At 31.4% G+C, this 17488-nt stretch overlaps 1 long non-coding RNA gene and 1 other non-coding gene across 2 annotated transcripts; both read left to right on the forward strand.

The window, feature by feature from the left end:
• The first annotated feature begins 4501 nt into the window (after positions 1–4501).
• Positions 4502–17247, forward strand: LOC125671902 (uncharacterized). Its single transcript, XR_007368779.2, has 4 exons — positions 4502–5038; positions 7453–7496; positions 8079–8205; positions 15251–17247. It is a non-coding gene; the product is annotated as an uncharacterized LOC125671902 (long non-coding RNA).
• Positions 11778–11851, forward strand: Trnaa-agc (transfer RNA alanine (anticodon AGC)). Its single transcript has one exon. It is a non-coding gene; the product is annotated as a tRNA-Ala (tRNA).
• Positions 17248–17488: the final 241 nt, after the last annotated feature.

Genomic DNA, 17488 nt, shown 5'->3' on the forward strand with positions numbered 1-17488 from the left:
TTGGTTTGAATATATTTTATTGCAATAAATATTTATAATGGAATTGAGCACAAGTTCAAGACAGTTAACAATTGAGATAAAATTGCAAATGAATTGATGAAGATACAATATAGACTGATCATTGATTTCTATTTTATTTATTTCAGTTTATTTTCTTTATATATTTTTTATGTGTCAATCTACCGTATATACTCGCCTATAAGTCGGTCCGCCTATAAGTCGGTTGTATTTTTTAAGGTTATTTTGTAGGAATTTGCCATTGACCCGCTTATAAGTCGGTACGAATTTTTGTCAGAATCGGTTGACAATTTCAAGTCAATGCTCTAGTGTTTTTACCTATGTTTCCACAAATATTTTGAGAAATTGATAATTATGGGGTGCTCAATATCCAAGCCATAGGTGTTTGGGGTTTACACGCAACCCTTGATCTGTTATGGGGGGTGCTAGTCATGTCGCCCCATGCCCGAGCGCCCCAGAGTATTTTATGGTCGCCCCAAAACAAATCCACAACGCCCCATAGTCGAATATCGAACGCCCCAAACTACAATTACGAACGCCCCAAAGTCGTATTATGAACGCCCCACTAATATTATCTTCTTATAGGTTTTATAATAGTCTTTTAAAAGAGAATCGTATTAATTTGAATCTGAATTTCATAATTTATCAAAGTATAATTATACATAAATTTTATAAGAAAAACAATAATTTCCGATTGTCTTTAGACTGGAGGTGGTTGCGAAATCGTGAATGTGTTGCTTATTTGGGGGGGTGTCTATGTCAATGTTAATTGTAGTCAATACATTCCATGTAATTGGTGATATATTTTTTTCTAAAACATATTGATACGATAAATTCTATTGTTTACACAATTTGCCGGCTGTTTTCTTACCATTACGTGTTGTGATATTTCAAAACCAATCTCCTCTAATTATGTAACCTGTTAATTAAATTTGTTCACTTCAAGGGAGGAGCACCGAACGTGCGGCTGATAAAAAAGAAATGCTGTGTTTTTGTAGCAATATTAAACTCTCATAATTATCGTAGTTGAGTCGCAGAATGAAAATTTATACGGTTTCATTTCCATTCCGTTTTTCGAGACATTGAAAAGTGTTTACGGTGCAAGAAAGTGGTAAGTTATTTTTACCTCTTTAAAATCGTAATTAAGACCGAATATACATTAATTGAATTTAAAAGAATTAATATATATATCTATATATATTTTAAAATGTAACGCCTGAGGATTATAAAATGAAAGCGCTTGCGTTAAATTTTTAACTTTGTGTACTGTTTATTCTATTTCTTTTAATATTTTATACCGGACACTGTGATTTTTTTAAAAACACAATTTGGATATATATATATATATATATATATATATATATATATGTGTGTGTGTGTGTGTGTGTGTGTGTGTGTGATATATATATATATATATATATATATATATATATATATATATATATATATGTTATATATATATATATATATAGATATAGATAGATAGATAGATAGATACGTGTAATATACATTTGAAATAACACATGGGTATTTACGAAATCATCTTGAAATTTTACCTTACAATATGATATTGATAACCAGTATTGATGAACTAACACATATTATGTATTATTCGTTTTTGAATGAATGATTGAAGTGCTGAAATGAAATTGTTTGAGTAAACCATTTGAATCACGCTTTCATTTTATACAATGGCTAATGTATGAGAAGAAAGTCTCAGTTTTGTTATCTATTTTTGTTACGGATTGTTAGGATTGGCCTTTCTTACGTAATATTGTTTATGAAAGTCATCGATTAAATAACTGCTTATGAGATTTTTTTTTTTTTTTTTTGCAATCTCAATCAGTAGCTAAGTATTCTTGAATGGTATAGCTCGTTATTGTGTATATAATACTTAATGATACCTTACTACGTGTAAAATACTGGCATTTCCAGATTTCGTAAATCTCTATTCTGATCAGCATTATATTATTAAAATATATAGGTGTGTATGGTAAACATAAATTTCATTTAGGTCAAACACCTGACCACACGATTGATAAAATTTTCAAATTCAATGTTGGTGTATTCCGAACCGGGTCTCTGTATATGTACATGTATACGCGGGTTACTGTTCTCTCTCTCTCTCTCTCTCTCTCTCTCTCTCTCTCTCTCTCTCTCATTTACGAGTTAATATATTTATTGTAAATATTGTTACTTTATTTTACATATCTCAGGTTAAAATATGCAACATTTCCATGTAAATTGATAAGAATTGTATCATAATTAATATAATGAACATACTCATCAAACAATCAGACATCCTACGCTTTGTGTAAGATATCAATCGGCGCGATGTCAACAAAGTCTGTTTGTATAATCGCACGTGTCTTGCTGTTTAGACTGTATCTACAATTGCGTAATCTTACATAACAACACATACATGACCCCTTTGTGTATGTAAAGAACAATGATTTCACACCACTGAGACGTGCAGTTCAGAATTTACATATACACAGTAAAAATCATTTCAACGTTTGATCTGAACATATTATATATTGTTGTTGTTGTTAAAATCACACGTGTTCAAGCGTACAACCTGAGACAGGTCGCTAGTACATGCACATGCTGATATAGAATAGGACATCATATTTTGTGTACAACCATAGACAGATCACAACGCATAGATGTGCTTGATGTATAGAATAGGAGCCCTTTGAGTAGTGAAAAATATTGTAAACAATTATATAGTTTAGAGAGTGTACTATCCTGGAAAGACCTAACCTCGGGTACCTGTGTTTGCACAGGTTGGTAGATGGCTCTAGAAGTGTGTACAACCATAGACAGATCACATTTCTATGATGAACTGATGTATAGTTACAGTATAAGGTATAGGACTGATTGTAAAGATGATGCAGATTTTTCTCCAGTCTGCCATCATTCAGAAATATAGGTATGGAGGATCTTCACACGGTATGATTCTTTAAACATGCAAAGCTAATATTTTTCTTTTTTATCTTTCAGGGATTGGTACAACGTAGACGGCGATTTTTTCCCATTTTTTATTTTAATTTTTCGTTGAAATCTCTATTATTTTTTTTAAAACTATAATAAGAAATCTGCAGATATCTAGTTCACTTTCATTCTTAACTCAATAGTAGCTAATTTATTTTTTCCATTTCATTTTTATTTCATTTCATTTATTTCATTTTTTTTTTTTGGATAAAGTTCATCTTTCTTCTTTCTCTTAGTTGTTTTTTTTTCCAATAATGGTTTTTTTTTTTCATTGATAATATTAGTTAGTATATTAGTTAGAACACTTCTATTTTCTTTTCTTTTTTTTTATTTTCATTTTTCTTTATTTCTGTAATCTTAATTTTTTTGTTATTGTTTTAATTGTTTTAATTTTGTATGTAGCATATAGTCTTCTTAATAGTAGCTAAAACTATATAGTTGATTGTTCATTTTTTGCTTTTTGCATTGATCTGTGCATTCGTTGATGAGGAACTGGCATTGATAAATGCCATAAAAACAACATTTCCAGGGTCAAACCACATACTTTGTTCCAGACACTTGCAAGAAAATGCTTTGAGAAACCTCACAAAATTCAATGTTCCTGAATCCCAAAAAAAATGCAATTGTAAATTCCATTTTCTCAAGTTCTGGTTTACTATGTGCAAACTCAAAAATCATGTATTTGGAAAAACAGCAAGAAATTCTTGAAAAATATCACGACATTTTGGCTTTTCATTACTTGTCAGAAAAAGTACTTCCGACCTTGTTTGAGAAAGTGTTTCAGCCAAGACTCAGAAATTCCAAAATTCCTCATCTTTGGAAAAATAATTTCTGCGAGGCAATGAATAATAAAATAAAATATTTTTATGCAGTTGTGTAAAAATATTTCCTAGAAAAACATACAAAAATAAAATAAAAAGGGACCTTATGTAGAACCACGTCCATGTCGTGGGTCCTGGAAACACATTTATGTGGCTAAGAGTTCTCATTTAATGTAGTGTATCAGAATTTTGTATAAATAACTTTAAAAATATGTTTTTATTTTAGATATACAATATATTATACATGTGAATGAGAGTAAAAAAAAACACACCAGGATATGTTTACAAAACAGTCGCATTCTAGTGTAGAAATTAAAGAATAAGTAAAAGCTAAGAAAATGCACTCATATTGTGAAAAAAATTTGAGAATTCTGTATAAAACAAACATGATATAGATATTTCAAAGAATAACAGAATGAAATAAATAAAATAAATTAACACAGAAACTTTATAGTTTTGTAATTTAATATGTTTATAAAACTTTTATTTACCAACCTAGATTTCATAATTATAAATGCATAAAAATAAAAACATAATTTTAAAGTTATATACAAAATTCTGATATACTTCATACGTATATATAAATTCTTATTCAGTTTTTGTACTTAGTTATTGAAGCACTATGTACAGAAATATGTGCAGATGTTTCGTTGTTTATATCTATAATCAATCGTGGTGAATTTCTACGTGAACTTCTACAAAGACATTCAAAGAATTTTTTTCCATACATTATATATCCAAAATATGTGTTCTTAAACAAAACTAGATTAGAATGTCAAAAATATTCGTGGGCCTTAGACCTTGTACATAGGTGATACGCTGTTAGTAAGAGTTATCGTTCTTTGATTTTGTAAACGATCAAAATAACCTCTAAAATCATTATTTCTCTTTTTTCCCCTACAAATTATGTTTAAACAGTGATAATCTATACATATATGTTTTAAAACACATTCAAAATATCGTATTTAATGGTGGGACTTGTTTTCCTCCGTGGGACTCATGTAGGACTTATTTTCTCCGTGGGACTTGTTTTAGTATGACCCGGCAGGATGACAGAATGGCGGTTTATTTGACAACGGTGGATGTACATGGATATCCAAAGTCGACTTCATAGTCAGTCACAGGATTGCATGGATGTTTGGATCTCGTAGACAAACCCCCGTCGTGTTTCCCGTCACAGCATGAGTCCAAGTCGAGGATAAATTGTAATTTACCACATACTGATATTTTTCACTTAAATTGGGGGGAGTGTTCATAAAACAAGCACATGTTTCATAAATGCCAAGGCGTTTTCTATCCTCTATTTTACTCCACAAACTTTATGTAAATCAGTTAGTTAATACCACCACAAAAAAAAGAAAAAGAAAAAAAAGAGAAACACACATAAGAAAACCACAAGTTAATATGTTTTACGGTGTGACCGTTGAGGCGAGCGCAGCTTCATGTATAATGTTCATGCTTTGATCAGGTTTAATTTAAACAATATCTATTTGCCAAATACTCATTACATGAATTTTGTCCCAGGGTTTTATATTAAAAATCAAAAAACACGTATACACGATTGTGATTGAAATAATTTTATGCTATATACATTTTATTTCTGCTGCCTTCACTGTGACTTGCTAAATTGATGCACGACTTGTTCTGAACTAAATGCTCTCAGCAGTAGACTGCCTCTACTTTCCTTTTTTCTACTCCAAATCTTTTCAAGTCACTAATTGTATGATAAAAATGCCCAAACCTTTCAAGTTTGTAAAACTGTGTTTAAACAGCACTGCCTTTGAACATAAAACGCATTTCAATATAATGATAATTTAATGATATATTTAAAATTAAATTGATAAATTCAACTAGTGGGCATGTATATGAGCGGACACCCCGCCCACCACCACCATGTGCACATATCTATTTTTTAAAAGAATAAATTCATATGATAATCCCCTTGTAGCAATGGTATGTTCTAAAAGAGAAAATTAGAAAAATTTTCATAATATTTTACATAATCCTAGTTGTAACACAATGATGAAATATTTCAGCATTGACATATATAATTATTGAATAAAATTGCAACACATTTAAGCCCCTCTCCACTGTTGTTGTGTGGATACATTAATTAAGATTAATTCACAAAACTAGAATTAATTAATGATTTTTAGTTGTTAATAGCAAGTGGCATGGTTGGTTATAAGGGGGGAGGGAGGTTGGTTGGTTTGCATTACCGGGCATGTTAAAAGGAAATGGATTGAAGCACTCGTTGTATTTTTTATTCGCAAAAAAAAAACCCCCAAAAAACCCCCAGATTTAAAAAAAAAAACTCAATCCGACCGAATTCCATCGATTTTTTGTAATTTGTTAAATAGCACTAACTCAGTACCTGTGCTCCCTCACATATTCTAACAATTTAATTTAGTCTTCCTTTTTCTTTGTTAGATTAATAAATGACGCACGTGTAATGTTTGCGTATATTCAATATTGTCCCAGTAGTATGACTAATAACAAGTATGTATATAGATCCGCCACTGTCAGTCTTATTATGACGTACGTCAAAACGTAGCCATGACGTCACACATCAGAGCTTAGCCTGCCTTTCATAAACATTGCACTTCGTTAAAGATTTCGCCTAATGGTGCACTGAATTTTGGAGCTAGGAGGCCACATGATTAGGATGATAATCCACGTAAGTTCACAATCATATTCTAAGGTGTGACTTTGCGAGATCTCAGCCATTTTTGACAAGGGACTTCTGGGATTGGCGTCTAAAAAATTTCCTTGTTAGAGGTTTAGATTTAGCTCGGATTATTTCCCGCACTCTAGTCATTAGAGCTCGCAGTACGAGCCAGCGCTTTGCGCTGGCTCGCTTTTATCCAGGATGTGATTTTTCCTCTCTGTAGAGGATATCCTCTGATTGGCTCAATTTTTGAAAAAATGAAACACTCTGGGTTTGATCTTAAATGACAGAAAATAATATTTTTCCAGGTAGGGTGAGGTGTTTTCCTCCCTTTTTCACCAATTTTCCTCTAATATCTAAGGAATTCAGTCACATCCCCGTATTATACTGTTTCAGGTACATGTATTAGTTATTTATCACAAATTCATTGCATTGCGGGAAATGTACATTTTTATGTTTTATTTTGAAGAGGTTGCTCTCATGCCTTGAACACTAGGCCTAATAGTTTATGCAAACACACAAAACTTGTATCATTTTCTACATAAGATTTTTATTTCCCATGATTATTTTACCTTCAAATATAATAGAAGAAGAGTTAATCTATAGACATCTAAGAAGTTATGCTGCAATTTTTATCTGTATTTTTGTCGAACAAACAGATGTAATTTCAAATTAGAATGCATGAATTTTATACTTTTACAACACAAATCATTAATTGATATGTTTTATGGTGTGACCATTAAGACAAGGGAAGACCTTGGAACAGGACTTTAGACATTTAATTCGCCTATTCATTTAACGCAAATGCTGTAAACAGTGCATTGTGACGTCATTGCTGCAATATTTTTTTCATTCAAATCAACAACAACAAAACGTACAAAGGTAAGAAAATGCTTGTCTGGAATTTAAAAATATTTATCATACTTTTCAAATTTTTTTTTATATCTACAGGGTTGTCATTGAAGTATACCACAGTGATAGCGACATTACTACAGGTAATCATTTTTCAGCTGACGAAGAGCAAACCATGTGACTCTAATAATGTATTGTGTTTTGGTTCTTTTTTTTGTCCCGTTAATTTTTTTTTCACTCATGAAATTATCAGCTTTAATTGTGAACTCACACAAATTTTGGCCCATGCATGGCACTTGCATGCTGTAGCTGCAAGGGTTCTTTATCATGCCAATGTCTACGATAACACACGGCATATATTCTCAATGATCCCGATGTTTGTTTATAGCTCTCCCAAAATATCGGAACTCTTTGTGCAGTTTTTTTTTTCTGAACTCAAAGCAATTCTGAGAGAAAGAAATTGGGACCATTATTTCACTTCTGTAACCAAGAGAGTGAAGTTAGCGAGAGCCATCGAGAGTCACCTGTATTTCATTTCATGTAAGGAACTAACAATTTTTTATCAGGCAATTTTACTAGTAATATGTATATACAAATTAACAATATCTAATGCCACCAATGTTGCCTAGATCTAGATCATTCTGGACAAAGCTTTTAATGGCAGAAAGGCTTTTTACAGTATGTCTCAGAAGTAACGTAGTCTCTGTGTTGGTATCACATTACAGGTTATCCATGCTGTCTCTGCTGAATCGATTCCAGAACGATAGGAGCAGATGCTATGTACGCATGCTACCTACATAGTTTGCCATGTATTTGGGAGAGCATAGATTTAACAACTGGTTTTATCATCAGGTATGTAAATAAGTTATATTAATCAAGCTTTCTGAGATTGAACACTCTAGAAAATGTTTACCTCCACATGCCTTTTACGTGTATTATATATTAAAAAAATTTCTAACATCGAATCGAAAATGACTTTTGAATTTCCAAATTCATAAGCTTGGTTATTGTCCCCCACCGCAACATGGAAGGGGACATAGAAATACTGGTGTCCGTCCGTCCCACTTCACTTTGTGGACGCAACTCCTCAGAAACTGCTCAACGGATTTTGTTCATATTAAGTAGGATTGTTAGTCACCATGTGTAGTTGATCATATTTTGCAGGAGTTATGGGACTTTGTTGAATTTGTACATGCTACACTATAGGAACAGTTTGTGGACGCAACTCCTCCGAAACCGCTCAACGGATTTTGTTCATAATTTGAAGGATTGTTATTTGCCATGTGTAGTTGATCATATTATGCCGGAATTTTGATTCAATAATTTTGACAGGAGTTATGGGACGTTATTGAATTTGTACATGCTACACTATAGGAACACTTTCAGGGTTTGACACTAAGGCATGTCCGACGGACCGAGTCTACTAAATGATAGGTCTGGTCGGCTAAAATGTCGATTTACTAGTCCGACTGGTCGTGTTGAAAAAACAAACGAGAAACTTTACTTTAAACCATAAGATATTTTATTCTTAACCAAAAAAAAAACCTGTAAAGAGTTTGTGAGCAATTTTGAACTGCATGATGGCATAATCTCTATTTTTAGTTCTACTAAATAAGTCACATTCGAAGTGATGTTTTTACGACATCTATTCGATGTTAATGTGTATAAAGTTATGTTTCAGTTAAATATAAATTTAATTCATTTTTAAACAACTCAATTTATTTGAATATTATATATATAAGAAAGTGTTGATCAAGTAAATAAATTATGTTTTAAACAGCCATTTTTCGGTGTTGACATATGTGAGTGTACTGGCCACTGTCCATAATGACTAGAAACAACTCGTCTATGCGTATGCCTGGAATTTTATTATTAAGTCAATGATTGGCATCATGTGACTTCCTCAACTTCATACGATATACTGTACAGTAATAAAATAAAGCAATAATTGTAAACAGTGAATTGATACTGACAACACATATGATCATGTATAATAATAATTCAAAGGTGGTCGTTTAGGACAGGTACAATAGGTTGGGTAACGCCTTGGAGGGGAAAGTTTTAAGGTAACATTGAGTTATCTGCCCATTTATCAATCTTTTTTCCGTACTTAATGTAGGATGGCTCCGCTTTTCTTCTTCTTTTGTAATAAAAGAAACGTAACGTGATACGTTTTCACTTTTATCCTAATTCACAGGCACCCATCTTTTTTATTTAACCTGGAAGACAACCACCCATACAAATATATTTTCCCAAATCACCCCCACCCATCCAAAAAAATATCGGCTGCCGTTCCCCCCCCCCCCCCCCCCCCCAATGTGTTTTTTGCTGGAATAGCTTATAATGAACACTCAACTACTTACATAATACAGTAAATCATGCTTATAATGAACACTCAACTACTTACATAATACAGTAAATCATGCTTATATTGAACACTCAACTACTTACATAATACAGTAAATCATGCTTATAATGAACACTCAACTACTTACATAATACAGTAAATCATGCTTATAATGAACACTCAACTACTTACATAATACAATAAATCATGCTTATAATGAACACTCAACTACTTACATAATACAGTAAATCATGCTTATAATGAACACTCAACTACTTACATAATACAGTAAATCATGCTTATATTGAACACTCAACTACATACATAACACAGTAAATCATGCTTATAATGACCACTCAACTACTTACATAATACAGTAAATCATGCTTATATTGAACACTCAACTACTCACATTTAACACAGTAAATCATGCTTATATTGACCACTCAACTACTTACATAATACAATAAATCATGCTTATAATGACCACTCAACTACTTACTAATACAGTAAATCATGCTTATATTGACCACTCAGCTACTTACATAATACAGTAAATCATGCTTATAATGACCACTCAACTACTTACATAATACAGTATATCATGCTTATATTGAACACTCAACTACTTACATAATACAGTAAATCATGATTAGGCCACTGATAAAATGAGTTGTGGTTCCGCTAACCCGACCGACCCTAAATTATAGCCCCGACCCTAGAATTTTTTTTCGATATTTAAAAAAAAAAATCGTCATTTTCCCGGAAAAAATATATTCCCGGTTCTTGGTTTTCGTTTTAGTTAGACATTGAGATGAAGTCATTCAAACGCTTTCATGATATACAAAATTGCATGGTATTGTGTCAAGCGTTTAAACAACATTGATAATGTTTCTAACTAACAGCATGGATGATGGTTGACCCAGTGGCTAGTACCTCCATGCGAGCTCATGCAACGATGATTTAACAATTGAAGTTAACAGACGGTCGAGAGACTCTGCCAAGTGTCATGTTTTCATTTAAGACTTTCTTTTGTTAAAATTGCCAACTCCTATGTTGTTTGTAGACGGTGGCTATTTATAGCCGTGCACTGTCTTATGCTATCATTTCAACGGGCGTTACTGTGTATACACGGGGACCCTAGTTTTATATGGAGGTCATGATGCAGAGTGACGGACATGAATGTCCAGTCTGTCAAATTTGTATGCACATCCTTGGTTTCTGCTGCAGTTCTAACTGAAAACACTATGAAAAAGGCCGCAAATAAAGCAGTGAGCGCATCCGAGTTGTTGATGGCTGGTGAGAGCCGAGAGGAAAAAAAGATGTGCAGATTGTTTTTAAAATAAAAATTTATGTCCGGTAAAAAGTTTTAGCTGGAAGAGAGTTGGATCCCATTAGGATAAGTGGGATCTGCCCAGACTGTCTTCCTACCCTTGTTCCATTTAGATTGTGAAAATACATTCAGAAATGTATTAATAAACTTAAAATATGTTAATGATGTTGATATTTTGGTGATGATTTAATATATTTTTTCAAAACCATCACATTATTTTCCTGTCAAACATATCCAATAGAAGTATTCCTATGACAACCAATCTACATGTAGAAACAATATATCTGGTACTTGTAGAGCATAGTGGCATAGAGGAGTTAACTTTTGTGTTTTATGCTAGATATGTTTCATTGAAAAATATAGTTTCTTATAAAACATCTGGAAATAATCCTCAGCCAATAACGGGTGAAATGTTATGATTGAAAGTTTACTTGCAATGCAATTTAAGCAAAATTTTATTTTGAAAGTATAAAATTCAATAGAACATTTAACTTGTGCAGTAATTAGGGCTATACGGACCGTGGATATCGGCCTGGATAGCTCAGTGGTTAGAGCACCTGACTAGAAATGCAGGGGTCCAGCCAAAGATTTTCTCCTTCCCATACTACATTTGGTGCCGTTGACCACCCCTAATAGTGCAGGTTGGCCTGTCAGGGGCGAAAAGAACCTGGGTTGATATTGAAAGACAATTATAAAATTATAATTGATCTTGAGGAGGGAGGAATGTAGTAATTAGGGCTATACGGACTAGATAGCTCAGTGGTTAGAGCACCTGCCTAGCAATGCAGGGGTCCCGGGTTCGATTCCCGGTCCAGCCAAAGATTTCTCCTCCTTCTTATACTACACTTGTTAGAGTTTACAATGTTTTTGCATACTTTGAAAAAAAAAATTTTTTAAAAAAAAAAAAAAAAATTATTTCCTACCTACCTACCCTATTTTTTTCTGGAACGTTAGCGGAAACTCAACAATTTTTATCGTTGGCCTTGTAATGAACACTCAACTACTTACATAATACAGTAAATCATGATTATAATGAACACTCAACTACTTACATAATACAGTAAATCATGATTATAATGAACACTCAACTACTTACATAATACAGTAAATCATGATTATAATGAACACTCAACTACTTACATAACACAGTAAATCATGCTTATAATGAACACTCAACTACTTGCATAATACAGTAAATCATGCTTATAATGAACACTCAACTACTTGCATAACACAGTAAATCATGCTTATAATGAACACTCAACTACTTACATAATACAGTAAATCATGCTTATATTGAACACTCAGCTACTTACATAATACAGTAAATCATGCTTATATTGAACACTCAGCTACTTACATAATACAGTAAATCATGATTATAATGAACACTCAACTACTTACATTTAACACAGTAAATCATGCTTATATTGACCACTCAACTACTTACATAATACAGTAAATCATGCTTATAATGACCACTCAACTACTTGCATAACACAGTAAATCATGCTTATATTGACCACTCGGCTACTTACATAATACAGTAAATCATGCTTATATTGAACACTCAACTACTTACATAATACAGTAAATCATGCTTATATGAACACTCAACTACTTACATAACACAGTAAATCATGATTATAATGAACACTCAACTACTTACATAACACAGTAAATCATGCTTATAATGAACACTCAACTACTTGCATAATACAGTAAATCATGCTTATAATGAACACTCAACTACTTGCATAACACAGTAAATCATGCTTATAATGAACACTCAACTACTTACATAATACAGTAAATCATGCTTATATTGAACACTCAGCTACTTACATAATACAGTAAATCATGCTTATATTGAACACTCAGCTACTTACATAATACAGTAAATCATGATTATAATGAACACTCAACTACTTACATTTAACACAGTAAATCATGCTTATATTGACCACTCAACTACTTACATAATACAGTAAATCATGCTTATAATGACCACTCAACTACTTGCATAACACAGTAAATCATGCTTATATTGACCACTCAGCTACTTACATAATACAGTAAATCATGCTTATATTGAACACTCAACTACTTACATAATACAGTAAATCATGCTTATATGAACACTCAACTACTTACATAATACAGTAAATCATGATTATAATGAACACTCAACTACTTACATAATACAGTAAATCATGCTTATAATGAACACTCAACTACTTACATAACACAGTAAATCATGATTATAATAAACACTCAACTACTTACATAACACAGTAAATCATGCTTATAATGAACACTCAACTACTTACATAATACAGTAAATCATGCTTATATTGAACACTCAGCTACTTACATAATACAGTAAATCATGCTTATATTGAACATTCAGCTACTTACATAATACAGTAAATCATGCTTATATTGAACACTCAGCTACTTACATAATACAGTAAATCATGCTTATATGAAGACTCAACTACTTACATAATACAGTAAATCATGCTTATAATGACCACTCAACTACTTACATAATACAGTAAATCATGCTTATATTGAACACTCAGCTACTTACATAATACAGTAAATCATGCTTATATTGAACACTCAGCTACTTACATAATACAGTAAATCATGCTTATATGAACACTCAACTACTTGCATAATACAGTAAATCATGATTATAATGAACACTCAACTACATACATAACACAGTAAATCATGCTTATAATGAACACTCAACTACTTACATAATACAGTAAATCATGCTTATATTGAACACTCAACTACATACATAACACAGTAAATCATGCTTATATGAACACTCAACTACTTACATAATACAGTAAATCATGATTATATTGAACACTCAGCTACTTACATAATACAGTAAATCATGATTATAATGAACACTCAACTACTTGCATAATACAGTAAATCATGCTTATATTGACCACTCAACTACTTACTAATACAGTAAATCATGCTTATATTGACCACTCAACTACTTACATAATACAGTAAATCATGCTTATAATGAACACTCAACTACTTACATAATACAGTAAATCATGATTATAATGAACACTCAACTACTTACATAATACCGTAAATCATGATTATAATGACCACTCAACTACTTACATAATACAGTAAATCATGATTATAATGAACACTCAACTACTTACATAACACAGTAAATCATGATTATAATGACCACTCAACTACTTACATAATACAGTAAATCATGATTATAATGAACACTCAACTACTTACATAATACAGTAAATCGTGTTTATAATGAACACTCAACTACTTACATAACACAGTAAATCATGCTTATAATGACCACTCAACTACTTACATAATACAGTAAATCGTGCTGATAATGAACACTCAACTACTTATATGCAACAGTAAATCATGCTTATAATGACCACTCAACTACTTACATAATACAGTAAATCATGCTTATAATGACCACTCAACTACTTACTAATACAGTAAATCATGCTTATAATGAACACTCAACTACTTACATAATACAGTAAATCATGCTTATAATGAAGAAGCATATAATGAATTCACACTTGTTGTGAAGTGATGTTTATTTCCCTATGAGAAAAAATAATGAAAATTGTATTGGATACAACAAAGGTTAGTTATAATGTATTGCTTTTTTACTAGCCCTGGAGGTATGATTAGTATAGCTGTTTTATGTATTTCTCATTACATATCAAATAAAATTTTAGACAAGGGAAACTCTCAGCTGTTCATATTTTAATTGCAAACTTGTATATCCATTATACTATAGGTATTATGTAACATACGATGTCAGAATTGTGTTGGTTTATAATCATAGTACATGCATGTCTAGTTGTTATTTGTGTCCTTGATTGATGAATGATAAACTATTAATACAGTTATAAAGGACTTGAAATGATTTTATTACAAATATTGAAATACAGTTGTGTCCTAGCAAAATGAGTTTGCACTTGAAAATGGGAATGATGCAGAAAAAAGAAAAATAAGATTTACATGTATGTCGCATCAAATTAGTTGATGGCCATGCAAACATTGGTACGCATACTGATGTGTCTTCTACTTTAGGATCCATCAACCACATGTTTATAATATTAATTGTGATTAATGCTTTAAGTGTGTTTGAATTAATGTAAAATTCTGTTGCATACTTTCAGTTGATAGCATCATGTGGACTGTTTCAAGTGACAGTGACAAATGGAAAATCTGTGAGGTATTTTCTTGTTACAACATGGCATATGCAAAGTGATTATTTTATGAAAATATTTGCATATTTATGCTAAAACATTGTAAGTGATGTATATATATTTCAAGATTGCTCAAAATAAACAGATTAAGCAAGTAATTGAACAGTTTTTGAAGGTAAACAAAATCTGCATACATAAAAATATTGCAAAAATACAAGATTAATGGAAATTTTCAAAATATGTTGTTCACTACTCAGTTAGACATTGCCATTATTATTTTTCAATGTTTTACATATTGTTTTCAATATGTGATGGGACGTAAACACAGTCAATCAATCAATGTTATAAAATACAATGTACACGTAAATTACATATTGTTTGTCAATAAATACATATGAATTACATACTGTTTGTCAATAAATACACTTGAATTACATATTGTTTGTCAATAAATGCATGTGAATTACATATTGTTTGTAAATGAATACACATGAATTACATATTGTTTGACAATAAATACACTTGAATTACATATTGTTTGTCAATAAATATACATGAATTACATATTGTTTGTCAATAAATACACATGAATTACATATTGTTTGTCAATAAATGCACATAAATTACATTGTTTGTCAATAAATACATATGAATTACATATTGTTTGTCAATAAATACACATGAATTACATTGTTTGTCTATAAATACATATGAATTACATATTGTTTGTTAATAAATACATATGAAGTACATATTGTTTGTCAATAAATGCACATGAATTACATATTGTTTGTCAATAAATACACATGAATTACATATTGTTTGTCAATAAATACACATGAATTACATATTGTTTGTCAATAAATACATATGAATTACATATTGTTTGTCAATAAATACATATGAAGTACATATTGTTTGTAAATAAATACATATGAAGTACATATTGTTTGTAAATAAATACTTTTATACACAGGAAGTACATATTGTTTGTCAATAAATACATATGAAGTACATATTGTTTGTAAATAAATACACAGGAAGTACTTAAATAGATATGCACTTACCATAGACAAGGTGTTAATGATTGACACTTGTAATTTTTTTTTGCTTGTAAGAATTATACACAATTTTCTAGAATTGTTATTTTAAATCAACTATTAAAAATTTATACTTGATTTAGTCAACATGGATACAAACCTGTTAAAATGGGGTAATGTAAATCTATCATTACAAATCAATGCCATAATTTTTGCATTTGTTCATAGATTTATAGATAGATCCCTTAGATTTATAGATAGATCCCGTAGATTTATAAATAGATCCAGTTGATATATAGATAGATCCCGTAGATTTATAGATAGATCCCTTAGATTTATAGATAGATACAATAGATTTATAGATAGATCCCTTAGATTTAAATACTGTAGATTCCTTATTTTACGCGAGTACTTATCGCAGAATGACACCATCACTCGTAGACGTCCAATCACGAGAACATGAATTCGGAGTTTTCCGTTGTTCAAGAGTTTTGCAATATAGATATAAAAGCGAATATTTATATTTCGCAGGTGATACTTGTTGTGAAATTGCATTAGAATAATTTCCTCACGTATATTTAGTCTAAATCTACTGTAATTACTAAATAGTATGTTATTAAACCTTGTTTCACCTGTATTTTATGCAATTACATGTATCTGATAAATTGTTTTTTCAAAAGTTCAATGTACATGAAACGCACGATACATATATGTAAGACTCTAAAGTGTGATGGTCGCTCCAAAGTGCGATGGTCACTGATGCCAAAGTGCGATGGTCTGCGCCAAAGTGCAATGGGTTTTTAACGTTACGGACGACAAAGTGCGATGGCCACGCCAAAGTCCGATGATGTGGACATTCAGTAACGTTTGTGACATCACGTCATTGTGACGTCATTCTTAACGTCTTTCAAAATAAAACCGAAGAAATGCAACACGGACAACAGCAACGGCAAGGTATACAAGGTTGAGGATAGTGAGAACGGCAAAGTACATTTGTTGTCGAACTATATCTACTTCGCCCAAACATTCTTTAATTCATGATCATTTATTACTTGTGACGTACATGTAATAAAATCCTGGGGATATGCGATAATGCAAAACATTCTATACGATTTCGCATTGGAAAATTTTGTCTTTAATAACATGACAACTAGATGGTAATGAAATA

Source organism: Ostrea edulis, chromosome 4 (genome assembly GCF_947568905.1).
Source record: "Ostrea edulis chromosome 4, xbOstEdul1.1, whole genome shotgun sequence".
Classification (NCBI taxonomy): Eukaryota; Metazoa; Mollusca; class Bivalvia; order Ostreida; family Ostreidae; genus Ostrea; species Ostrea edulis.